We start from the raw sequence: 12,511 nt of genomic DNA on the forward strand, positions 1-12,511 counted from the left end.
TTTTAGTTGCATTAGCCCAACACACTCATATTGCCATGTTTCATGCATGCATCATATTGTTGCACATTGTTTGGTGATGCTTGTGTATCGGTGTCCTTTGCGACAGGTTCTGCCCCGAGGAGTACCGTGATTACCCTAACGAAGAACCGTATCAGTGCATCGAACCATCAGGCAAGCAACCAACCATTTGATCATATCGATACAATCCCATGTTCTCGCTCCTGCTCTCTTTTACTGCATTAAGACAACGCGATTCAAACTGCTGTGTGCTACGGTAGTTGAACCCATTTCCTCTGCATGACCTGTCATTGCCACAGTAACTAGATGAAACCCACTAGCATGTGTAGGAGTTGATTGAGCCCTATGTATGTGTTGTTCCTACCTTGCTATGCCTGCTATGCTTAGAGTCGTGTCAGGTCTGGTTCATCTGGGTGATGGGCTAGAGTGAAATGATTATGTCGGTAATGAGAGTGGTGTGGTGAACACGATTTGGTAAAGGTATCGATGAGAGGCCATGTAGGAGTACATGGTGGGTTGTTTCATTGAAGCCGACCTTAAGCACTGAGATCTGTATGTGTGATTTAAGAATCAGCTACTACCATGCATTGGGCCCTGAAATATGACCCCGCTCGACTTCTTATTCACCCTAGCTCTCTGTCCAGGAGTTGCAAGTAGTTTCTGGTGTTTGTAGCCTACTGGAGGCCGTGGACAGCGCTGACCGTAGGGGTGGGCTGTGATGCGGTAGGTACGTGGCACGGTGTACCGAATACCCGTTAGGTATCTCGGGAACCCTGTTCACATCGTTCGGGGCCGTATGGGAAACCTCGGCCGGACTCCCTGCGGATGGAACCTGAATAGGCGATAAACCTGGACTAGAGGCTTAAGTGTTTAGGTAGGTCGTGGTCTACACCCACGTCGGCTTTCGCTTGAAGTCTGCCGAGCACATGTCGTGTGCAGACGCTAAGTGGTGGAAACATGTATGAAGAAGTACACCCCTGCAGGGTTATCATAATCTATTCGAATAGCCGCGTCCGCGGTAAAGGACTACTTGGTTGCCTATACAGTTCATAGACAAGTAAATGGAAACTACTAAAAGCCTCAAGATAAGTGTGAGTGCCGAGGATGGCTCTTCCGTAGGAAGACGGAGGTGGATCCTCGGTAGTGTATTGAAGTGGTGAGTAGTGGACTCGTGTGCGCAAAACCATTTCAAGTTGGAGTATCGTAGGATAGCCTAGCCAAGAGTCAAAGCTGGCTTGCTGCAATAACTCCACCAACCCTTCTTGATACTATGCATGTATGTAGGATCTGATGTAAGTCTTGCTGAGTACCTTTGTACTCATGTTGCTATAATCTACATTTTTACAGAAGACGCTGCAACCCCTTCTGATGGGTTCTATGTAGACGTTGACATCAACGAGTAGGCTAAAGACCCAGGTGGTGACCCTGAGCTTGTGAAGGACCACGTAGTATAGCTAGGCTTTCCAAGCCTCTTTTATTTTACTAGTTGTCTGTACTCAGACAAGTTACTTCCGCTGCTGGTTTGTATGACTGTATGACTTGTATGTTGGGTCGTGAGACCCGTACCTTTGTGTATGTTATGTATGGCTCCCTGAGCCTTAAATAAAGTACTTGTGTCATAGAGTCATGTTGTGATGCTTCGTTGTATTTGCACATATCGAGCATATTGTGTGTATGATTGAAATGCTTGGTATGTGTGGGATCTGACTATCTAGTTGTTTATCTTTAGTAGCCTCTCTTACCGGGAAATGTCTCCTAGTGTTACCGCTGAGCCATGGTAGCTTGCTACTGCTCTGGAACACTTAGGCTGGCCGGCATGTGTCCTTCTTCGTTCCTGTGTCTGTCCCTTCGGGGAAATGTCACGCTTTGAGTACCGGAGTCCTGTTAGCCCGCTACAGCCCGGTTTACCGGAGTCCTGCTAGCCCAGTGCTACAGCCCGGACCCACTTGCTGATGACCGACACGTTCGAAGCTGGGTCATGGATGCCTGTCCCTGTAAGTCTGTGCCACTTTGGGTTTACGACTAGTCATGTCAGCCCGGGCTCCTTATCATATGGATGCTAGCGACACTATCATATACGTGAGCCAAAAGGCGCAAACGGTCCCGGGAAAAGGTAAGACGACACCCGTGGGGATACCGTGCGTGAGGCCGCAAAGTGATATGAGGTGTTACCGGCTAGATCGATGTGACATCGAGTCGGGGTCCTGACAGCGTTGGCATCAGAGCCGGACTGCCTGTAGGTTCTCCAAGCCAAACTGGTCGATGTTGAGTCTAGAAATTCTTTAGTTATATGTAGGGGAATTGTTTGTGGGTTGGAACGTAAGGCTCTTTTTACTCCTTATACCTTATGACATTCTGATCTGAGTCAGTCCATTCTTCCACCGGGGGTTAAGGAATTAGGATCTGTTCTCTCTATCAGGATCACGTGTTACTAATCAGTAGTACCTTATAAGTTTGATGGTTACAAGCCTAGTTCAGTTCTACTACCACATTATGTTGTTAGAATGGTTTCAGAACTTTGATATGATGATGTTGAGTGTGTACGAAATCCTTTGTCAAATGTCTCAAAATCCTTTTTGAGCATTTACAGCTGTTATGCTGCCGAAATTTTGCTAGAAATTCTAATGCCTTTGCATTATGATTGTGCTTTCAGATGGCCACTCGCGACCTCAATCAAGTGGTTCGCCTGACTCGATGCCTAGATGTACCCGGCCATACTGCTAAGTTGGTCAGGGTAATGACTGAGGCTGGATACCGCTGGTATCCCGAGTACACGGTCGAAGAGCAATTCCGAGACTTTAATCAAAGCCAGTATCTCTGCACTGTCAGGATATTTCCATCTTATCCTGGATCCACCGAGCCTCTTCACTGCTCCTATGGACTCGGGGTTACTATTGAGATGGCTGTGCAGGACGCCGCCTACTCTATGATGACCATTATGCGAGTCAGATCTGGTTTATTTCGGGACTCTGATTTCCGGTATATGCCAGGATCACTTCCGGGAGCACAAGGGTATCTCCAGGCTATCTATGCTGACTCCACTCAGGAGGATTCACGGACTCGCACCACTGCTGAGATGCTCGAGGATAAGGACCGTGAAAATCGGGCCTTAAGGTTAGAGCTCTTCAATACCCGTGCTGACCACTGGGCCACTTTGACTCGGTTCGCACCGGCGGTGCAAGCTGGATATTCAGATATGCGCGATCTCTATCCTGTGAGATCTGCTCTGCCAGACGTGATGGTTTGGCGTGATGTAGGAGGCATCACCCCACCTCGCGGTCCCCGCAGGCCACCGTTTGTTGGTCCAAGGCCTCATCCTAGCCCCTATGGTCCACAAGCTCCGCGAGACCGTCTGTTTCCGGATGATCATGTTGAGCTTCCAGGCTATGGAGGTGACTTCTACGAGGACTACTACGGATCGGTCTGAGTTAGTGGTAGTATCACTAGTTCGCACTAGCTGTGTCGTCTATCGTCCCGCGTGACTCGTGGGATATGACCTAGTTTGTACTCTTTCCGGAGGTGTAGAAAAATAATGTATAGGAGCTTGGAATGCCTCCGATGAGATGTAATCCTCTTTTCACCGTAATAGTACTTTGTTTGGTCTTGTACTAAACCCTGTATGGTGTGTATGACGATGGAATAAAAGAAGCAGTTTCTGTATCTACCATGTCATACGGATGATCATCTTGCATTCCGATTTATTCCTTACATTATGTATCCTATGTCGGAATTTTACCATCCTGACTAAATCATTGTCTTGTTTACCTAGGATGGTCAACACGCGCGCTAACCCTGCTTCCCAAGAGCAGGCCGAAGGCAGTGAAGCCAGGGATGCAAATCTGCCTCATCCTCCTTCACTAGCCGAGGTTATGATGGAAGCTGAGAGAAACAAGCGGGAGACCAACCGTTTGTTGGAGCGTATTGAACAGAATACAGCACACCATCAGAGGGCTAACGTGGTGTCACTCAGTGATTTTATCAAATTGCATCCACCCACGTTCCACCACTCCGTCGAGCCTCTCGACGCTGATGACTGGCTTCGCAGTATCTCTCACAAACTGCGTTCCGCGCTGGTAGCGGAGGCTGACAAGGTCACCTTTGCTGCATATCATCTTGAAGGCCCCGCCAGTCTATGGTGGGAGAATTATGGAGCTATGCGCCCAGCGGGCCATGTCACTACTTGGGCTGAGTTCAGCGAGGCTTTCCGTGAACATCACATTCCGGAGGGTCTCATGGACCGTAAACGTGAAGAATTTTGCAGTTTCACCCAAGGCCGACTTTCTGTGGATGCTTACAGCAGGGAGTTTGGTAATCTTGCACGATATGCAACTGAGGAAGTGTCTACTGACGCCAAGAAGCAAGCAAGGTTCCGTAAGGGCCTTAGTCCTGAGCTTCGCCGCGACCTCCGTCTGCATGAGTGCACATCTTTTTCGAAACTTGTCAACAAAGCCATCAGTGCTGAAACTGGTCAGACTGACTATGACGCAACACGCAAGCATGGACGTGACATGGGTTCCTCATCCGGTGCTGGTCCTCAGAAGCGTCGCGTGTGGGTACCCAACACCGCCCTGCCACCCAGGTTCACACCGAGGCCATCTTTCCAGGCGCCTCGCCCCGTTCAACAGTCTGCTCCAGCCAAGCCCTATGGGGGTCCAACCAATAATGCTCCTCCACGTACCAGTTCCGTGACTTGTTTCAAGTGTGGGGAATCTGGTCACTATATGCGTGAGTGTCCCCAGACCAACCCCAATCAATCTGCTAAAGCTGTTGGCCGTGGCAAGCCGACAGGAAAAATATTCCACGCCAAGCCGGTCACCGCTTCACGTGGCCATGTCAACTGTATCTCTGCCGAAGAAGCTCAAGAGGATCCCAACGTCGTTCTCGGTACGCTTCTTGTTAATTGCCACCCGGCATCTGTTCTTTTCGATACAGGAGCCTCTCATTCTTTTATATCTGAAAACTATGCTCGCTTGCATAACGTCGCATTCGGTGATATGCCAACCTCTATGGTAATTCAAACTCCGGGATCCAAATGGCAAACTTCTAGAGTAAGCCATGGAAATGAAATCCAAGTCGACAGACTTGTTTTTCTCGCATCTTTGATAGCCCTTAAATCTTCAGATATTAATATCATTTTGGGTATGGACTGGATGTCAGCTCATCAAGCCAAAATTGATTGCTTCTCTAGGACTGTTCAACTCACCCATCCTTCGGGGAAGATAGTCAATGTCTTGACCCGAATAGCCAAGCGACAATTATATTCTCTTAACGCCAGCCCTTTGCCAGACCTTGAGGACGTTCCGGTAGTCCGTGACTTCCCGGATGTCTTTCCAGAGGAATTGCCAGGTGTTCCACCTGACAGGGATGTTGAGTTCGTAATAGACCTCATCCCAGGAACCGTTCCGATTGCTAGAAGACCCTATAAGATGGCACCCCTAGAACTAGCCGAGCTTAAGAAACAACTCGATGAGTCCTTGAAAAAGGGTTTCATCCGACCTAGTTCATCTCCGTGGGCTTGCCCCGTCCTATTCGTCAAGAAGAAGGATGGTACGGACCGGATGGTTGTAGATTACCGACCTGTCAATTTGGTCACAATCAAGAACAAATATCCACTTCCCAGGATCAACGACCTGTATGATCAGCTCGCTGGATCCTCAGTCTTCTCCAAGATGGATTTGAGGTTGGGCTACCATCAAATCAAAATCAGAAACGGGGACATTCCTAAAACGGCCTTTGTTACTCGTTATGGCCAATACGAGTACACCGTCATGTCCTTCGGTTTAACCAACGCTCCAGCCACCTTTTCTCGGTTAATGAACTCAATCTTCATGGAGTATTTGGATAAATTCGTCGTAGTTTATCTCGATGATATACTCATCTACTCCAAGAACGAGGAAGAACATGCCGAACATTTAAGGCTAGTGTTGAAGAAACTTCGAGAGCATCGCCTTTATGCCAAATTTTCTAAATGTGAATTCTGGTTGTCAGAAGTGACCTATCTGGGTCATGTAATATCTGGTAAAGGTATTGCTGTTAACCCTGAGCGAGTTCAAGCCGTCCTTAATTGGACTCCACCTGAATCGGTCAAGCAAGTTCGGAGTTTTCTAGGCTTAGCGAGCTATTGCCGTCGCTTTGTCGAGAACTTCTCCAAAGTTGCTAAACCTCTAACCGAACTCCTCAAGAAAGATAAGAAGTTCGAATGGACTCCACAATGTGAGCACAGCTTTCAGGAACTGAAAAGACGCCTGACCTCTGCTCCCGTGCTGGTACCGCCAGACTTCTCCAAGGACTTCGTTATCTACTGCGACGCCTCGCGACAAGGACTAGGTTGCATTCTCATGCAAGATCGACACGTAATTGCTTACGCTTCACGGCAATTGCACCCACATGAGGAGAATTATCCTACTCATGATCTAGAGCTTGCAGCCGTAGTCTATGCACTTAAGACCTGGCGACATTACCTCCTCGGTAATCGTTGCGAAATATTCACTGATCACCAAAGTCTGAAGTACATTTTCACCCAACCGGATTTGAATCTCAGGCAGAGACGTTGGGTTGAATTGATCACAGACTTCGACTTAGGAATAACCTACACCCCAGGGAAAGCCAACGTCATGGCTGATGCGCTAAGTCGTAAATCTTATTGTAACAACCTGATGTTACAACAAAGTCAACCGCTTCTCCATGAGGAATTTCGGAAGCTTAACCTTCACATTGTACCTCAAGGTTTTCTTTCCACCTTGGTAGCAAAACCTACTCTTACGGATCAAATCATCGCTGCCCAAAAGCGAGATAAGGGAATATCTAAAATCAAAGAGAACATTGCTAGCGGAGGTGCTAGTTGTTTCTCCACCAATGATCATGGTGTTGTGTACTTTGAGAACCGTCTAGTGGTTCCCAAGAACCAGCATCTACGGCAGTTGATCCTTAAGGAGGCTCATGAATCTCCTCTCACCATTCATCCCGGTAGCACTAAAATGTATCAGGACCTACGCCAGAGGTTCTGGTGGACTAGGATGAAGAGAGAAATTGCTCAGTATATTGCAAATTGCGACGTCTGTCGTCGTGTAAAAGCAGAGCATCAACGGCCTGCTGGCACCCTTCAACCCTTAGCTATTCCTGAATGGAAATGGGATAAAATTGGTATGGATTTCATTACCGGTTTTCCCAGGACCAAGAGAGGGAATAATGCTATTTTCGTCGTGGTCGATCGTCTTTCCAAAGTAGCCCATTTCTTACCTGTTCGTGAGAGTATAACCGCTAGTCAGCTGGCAGACTTATACATCTCCCGAATAGTGTCTCTCCATGGTGTTCCTTTGGAAATTAACTCGGATCGAGGAAGTCTTTTCACCTCTCGATTTTGGGAAAGTTTCCAAAATGCTATGGGAACTCGTCTCTCCTTTAGCACCGCTTTCCACCCTCAGTCGAGTGGTCAAGTGGAACGCGTCAATCAGATTCTAGAAGACATGCTTCGAGCCTCTGTTATCTCTTTCGGAATGGACTGGGAGAAGTGCCTTCCATTTGCCGAATTCGCTTACAACAACAGCTATCAATCTAGCTTGGGTAAAGCCCCTTTTGAAGTTCTCTATGGACGACGATGTCGAACACCCCTTAACTGGTCAGAGACCGGGGAAAGACAATTCTTTGGCCCGGATATGATTCAGGAAGCAGAAGAACAAGTTCGTATCGTTCGTGAAAAGTTGAAAACAGCCCAATCCCGTCAAAAGAGTCAATATGACCGAAAGCATAAGGCTATGACTTTCGAGGTTGACGAGAAGGCTTATCTTCGGGTCACCCCTCTGAAGGGAACCCATCGTTTCGGTATCAAAGGCAAATTGGCTCCTCGTTACATTGGACCTTTTCGCATTCTCGCCAAACGAGGAGAAGTTGCCTACCAGTTGGAACTACCTCCGCACCTCTCCAGAGTCCACGATGTCTTCCACGTTTCTCAACTCAGGCGTTGCTTCTCGGATCCTATCCGTGGAGTGGACCACGAAACGCTTGATCTCCAAGATGATCTTACATATCGAGAGTACCCCATTCGTATCCTCGATCAAGCCGAACGTACCACGCGACGTCATAATATCAAGTTTCTCAAAGTTCAATGGTCGCACCATTCTGAGGATGAAGCAACTTGGGAAAGGGAGGATCGTCTTCGACTTGAGTATCCCGCCTTCTTCCCGGAGGAACCCAAATCTCGGGACGAGATTCTTTTGAGTGGGGGTGAGTTGTCACACCCTAGCTAGTCATGCATTAGAGTGTTGCATCATGTTTACTTTTCATCAGAAACTTGAAATGGGGATGACAGAACCCCCAGTCCCCTCTGAAACCAACTAGGGTTACTAAAATAATTTTTCAATGAACCTGAAATGCCCTTCTAAAATGCCCATCATTTTTGTCTTGGTTCAGAACCTCTGCCAAAAGTGGTGCACATTTTCCTAGGCCATCCTAGGGTTTTTGAATTAAATCATAAATATTTGAATTTGGGCATTTAAAATAATATAAAATATTTAAATGCTCAAATATCTCCAAACTAAAATGTTTCATGTTGGAAATAATCCAACTATGGGCCAGGAGCATAGTTTGGTGATTTTTGAAGTTGCCTAGGTATTTTATTAAATTCAACAAAGTTGCAGATATATTAAATAAAAAACAGAAACAGAAAAGAAGGGAAAAACTTACCTGGCGCCACCGCAGGCCCACCAGCCAGCCCACCTGGCCGGCCCAGCCCGGCCACCGCTCCAGCGAGCTGCTTGGCTCGCCAGGCAGGCAGCCAAGGTGCTCGGCGGCGGCACCGCAGCTCGCCACGCAGCTGCTCGCCGCCTCGCCGCCTCCCTCGCCCGGCTAACGCCGTGAACCGGCCTCCCTCTCTCCCCCGAACCCCCCAGACACCCCCTCTCCTCTCCAGCTCCTCCCCCTCGCACGCCTCAGCCATGGCCGACGCCACCGTCGCCGCACCACCGTCGTAGCCGTGTTCCCCGTCGTCTCCACGCCGCGCCACCCTGTCCAGAAGCTCCGCCGTCCTCTACTCCTTCGAGCTAGCCGAGCCCCGAGCGCTCGCGTGCCCCGAAGCCGCCGCACCGACCTCGCCCGAGCTCGCCGTCGCCGGAGATCCCTTTCAACGCCGTCGCTGCCTCAGCTCGTCCCCGACCCCGCCGGTGGCCTCTACGGGAGCGCTGTGAGCCTAGCTACTCCTCCGACCCTCTCTCTCTCATTCCCGAGCCGTGTAGCCACCGCACGAGGATCACACGCCCGCACCGTCGCGGACCTCGTCGCCGACGTGCTTCCGGCCACACTCCGGCCACAAGATGGTGTCCATCTTACTCACCGAGTTCCGCAGCACCTAGCTAGCCACTCCCCGAGCCTCACCGACCCCTCTAGCGCCAAGTTCATCCTTCGACCGAACCCCGGTGGCCGCCAAAGTCGTCGCCGGCGCCAACTCCGGCCACCCCGACCCCAACGGGCTCCGCCAAGAGCTGCGGGTTGTCCTCAGCTCCACTCCGGTGGCCTCCGCGGTCCATTTGGTGGCCGAAATGGCCAAAACCACTCCCGCCGCCGCGTCGGGCTCGCCGGCGACTAAACGCCGGCAGCCGACTTTGACTTTGACCACGGGTGGGCCCTGGTTGACTCCCCTGAGTCAATGACAGGTGGGGCCCAGCCCTGTTAATTAAACAGGATTAGTTTTAATTAAATTTTAATTAAAATAATCACCCTGACATGCGGGACCCACTGTCAGGTTTGACCCAGACCTGTTCCGTTGACCTGCTGACGTCACACTGACGTCAGGCTGACGCAGTAATTGATTTTCTGGATTTAAATTAAATCAGGAAATTCCAGAATATTATTTAAACTTCAAAAATTCATAACTTTTATTCTGTAACTCCAAATTGGACAAATTATATATGAAAAATGATCAGAAAAATCCAATCTATCCATCTGTACTATTTTCATGCATGATCAAACAAGTTAAATTGATGTTTTAAGCAGAACAAGGAAAAGGCACTTTAAAAGGCCATATTTGAATTTGAAATTTGAATCTTTGATTCAAATTTGTTCAAACCCTTCTGGTTTAGTTGCATTAGCCCAACACACTCATATTGCCATGTTTCATGCATGCATCATATTGTTGCACATTGTTTGGTGATGCTTGTGTATCGATGTCCTTTGCGACAGGTTCTGTCCCCGAGGAGTACCGTGATTACCCTAACGAAGAACCGTATCAGTGCATCGAACCATCAGGCAAGCAACCAACCAATTGATCATATCGATACAATCCCATGTTCTCGCTCCTGCTCTCTTTTACTGCATTAAGACAACGCGATTCAAACTGCTGTGTGCTACGGTAGTTGAACCCATTTCCTCTGCATGACCTGTCATTGCCACAGTAACTAGATGAAACCCACTAGCATGTGTAGGAGTTGATTGAGCCCTATGTGTGTGCTGTTCCTACCTTGCTATGCCTGCTATGCTTAGAGTCGTGTCAGGTCTGGTTCATCTGGGTGATGGGCTAGAGTGAAATGATTATGTCGGTAATAAGAGTGGTGTGGTGAACACGATTTGGTAAAGGTATCGATGAGAGGCCATGTAGGAGTACATGGTGGGTTGTTTCATTGAAGCCGACCTTAAGCACTGAGATCTGTATGTGTGATTTAAGAATCAGCTACTACCATACATTGGGCCCTGAAATATGACCCCGCTCGACTTCTTATTCACCCTAGCTCTCTGTCCAGGAGTTGCAAGTAGTTTCTGGTGTTTGTAGCCTACTGGAGGCCGTGGACAGCGCTGACCGTAGGGGTGGGCTGTGATGCGGTAGGTACGTGGCACGGTGTACCGAATACCCGTTAGGTATCTCGGGAACCCTGTTCACATCGTTCGGGGCCGTATGGGAAACCTCGGCCGGACTCCCTGCGGATGGAACCTGAATAGGCGATAAACCTGGACTAGAGGCTTAAGTGTTTAGGTAGGTCGTGGTCTACACCCACGTCGGCTTTCGCTTGAAGTCTGCCGAGCACATGTCGTGTGCAGACGCTAAGTGGTGGAAACATGTATGAAGAAGTACACCCCTGCAGGGTTATCATAATCTATTCGAATAGCCGCGTCCGCGGTAAAGGACTACTTGGTTGCCTATACAGTTCATAGACAAGTAAATGGAAACTACTAAAAGCCTCAAGATAAGTGTGAGTGCCGAGGATGGCTCTTCCGTAGGAAGACGGAGGTGGATCCTCGGTAGTGTATTGAAGTGGTGAGTAGTGGACTCGTGTGCGCAAAACCATTTCAAGTTGGAGTATCGTAGGATAGTCTAGCCAAGAGTCAAAGCTGGCTTGCTGCAATAACTCCACCAACCCTTCTTGATACTATGCATGTATGTAGGATCTGATGTAAGTCTTGCTGAGTACCTTTGTACTCATGTTGCTATAATCTACATTTTTACGGAAGACGCTGCAACCCCTTCTGATGGGTTCTATGTAGACGTTGACATCAACGAGTAGGCTAAGGACCCAGGTGGTGACCCTGAGCTTGTGGAGGACCACGTAGTATAGCTAGGCTTTCCAAGCCTCTTTTATTTTACTAGTTGTCTGTACTCAGACAAGTTACTTCCGCTGTTGGCTTGTATGACTGTATGACTTGTGTGTTGGGTCGTGAGACCCGTACCTTTGTGTATGTTATGTATGGCTCCCTGAGCCCTAAATAAAGTACTTGTGTCATAGAGTCATGTTGTGATGCTTCGTTGTATTTGCACATATCGAGCATATTGTGTGTATGATTGAAATGCTTGGTATGTGTGGGATCTGACTATCTAGTTGTTTATCCTTAGTAGCCACTCTTACCGGGAAATGTCTCCTAGTGTTACCGCTGAGCCATGGTAGCTTGCTACTGCTCTGGAACACTTAGGCTGGCCGGCATGTGTCCTTCTTCGTTCCTGTGTCTGTCCCTTCGGGGAAATGTCACGCTTTGAGTACCGGAGTCCTGCTAGCCCGCTACAGCCCGGTTTACCGGAGTCCTGCTAGCCCAGTGCTACAGCCCGGACCCACTTGCTGATGACCGACACGTTCGAAGCTGGGTCATGGATGCCTGTCCCTGTAAGTCTGTGCCACTTTGGGTTTACGACTAGTCATGTCAGCCCGGGCTCCTTATCATATGGATGCTAGCGACACTATCATATACGTGAGCCAAAAGGCGCAAACGGTCCCGGGCAAAGGTAAGACGACACCCGTGGGGATACCGTGCGTGAGGCCGCAAAGTGATATGAGGTGTTACCGGCTAGATCAATGTGACATCGAGTCGGGGTCCTGACACCATGGGCGTCACGCCCATAAAATGTTGGAGGGCTCGCGGTCCTACTGTATTAAATTCCCACAGGCGGAGGGGGCGACGTTTGCAGGGCAGTATGCGGTGAATCAACATAACCTGCGTCACTTTGGCCAGATTGGTATCTCTTTCTAGGAGATCTCGAATGCGGCCCTGCAATAAGGGCACGTCCTTGGACGGCCCC

The sequence above is a fragment of the Triticum aestivum genome, chromosome 7B, assembly GCF_018294505.1.
Source record: "Triticum aestivum cultivar Chinese Spring chromosome 7B, IWGSC CS RefSeq v2.1, whole genome shotgun sequence".
NCBI classification, from domain to species: domain Eukaryota; kingdom Viridiplantae; phylum Streptophyta; class Magnoliopsida; order Poales; family Poaceae; genus Triticum; species Triticum aestivum.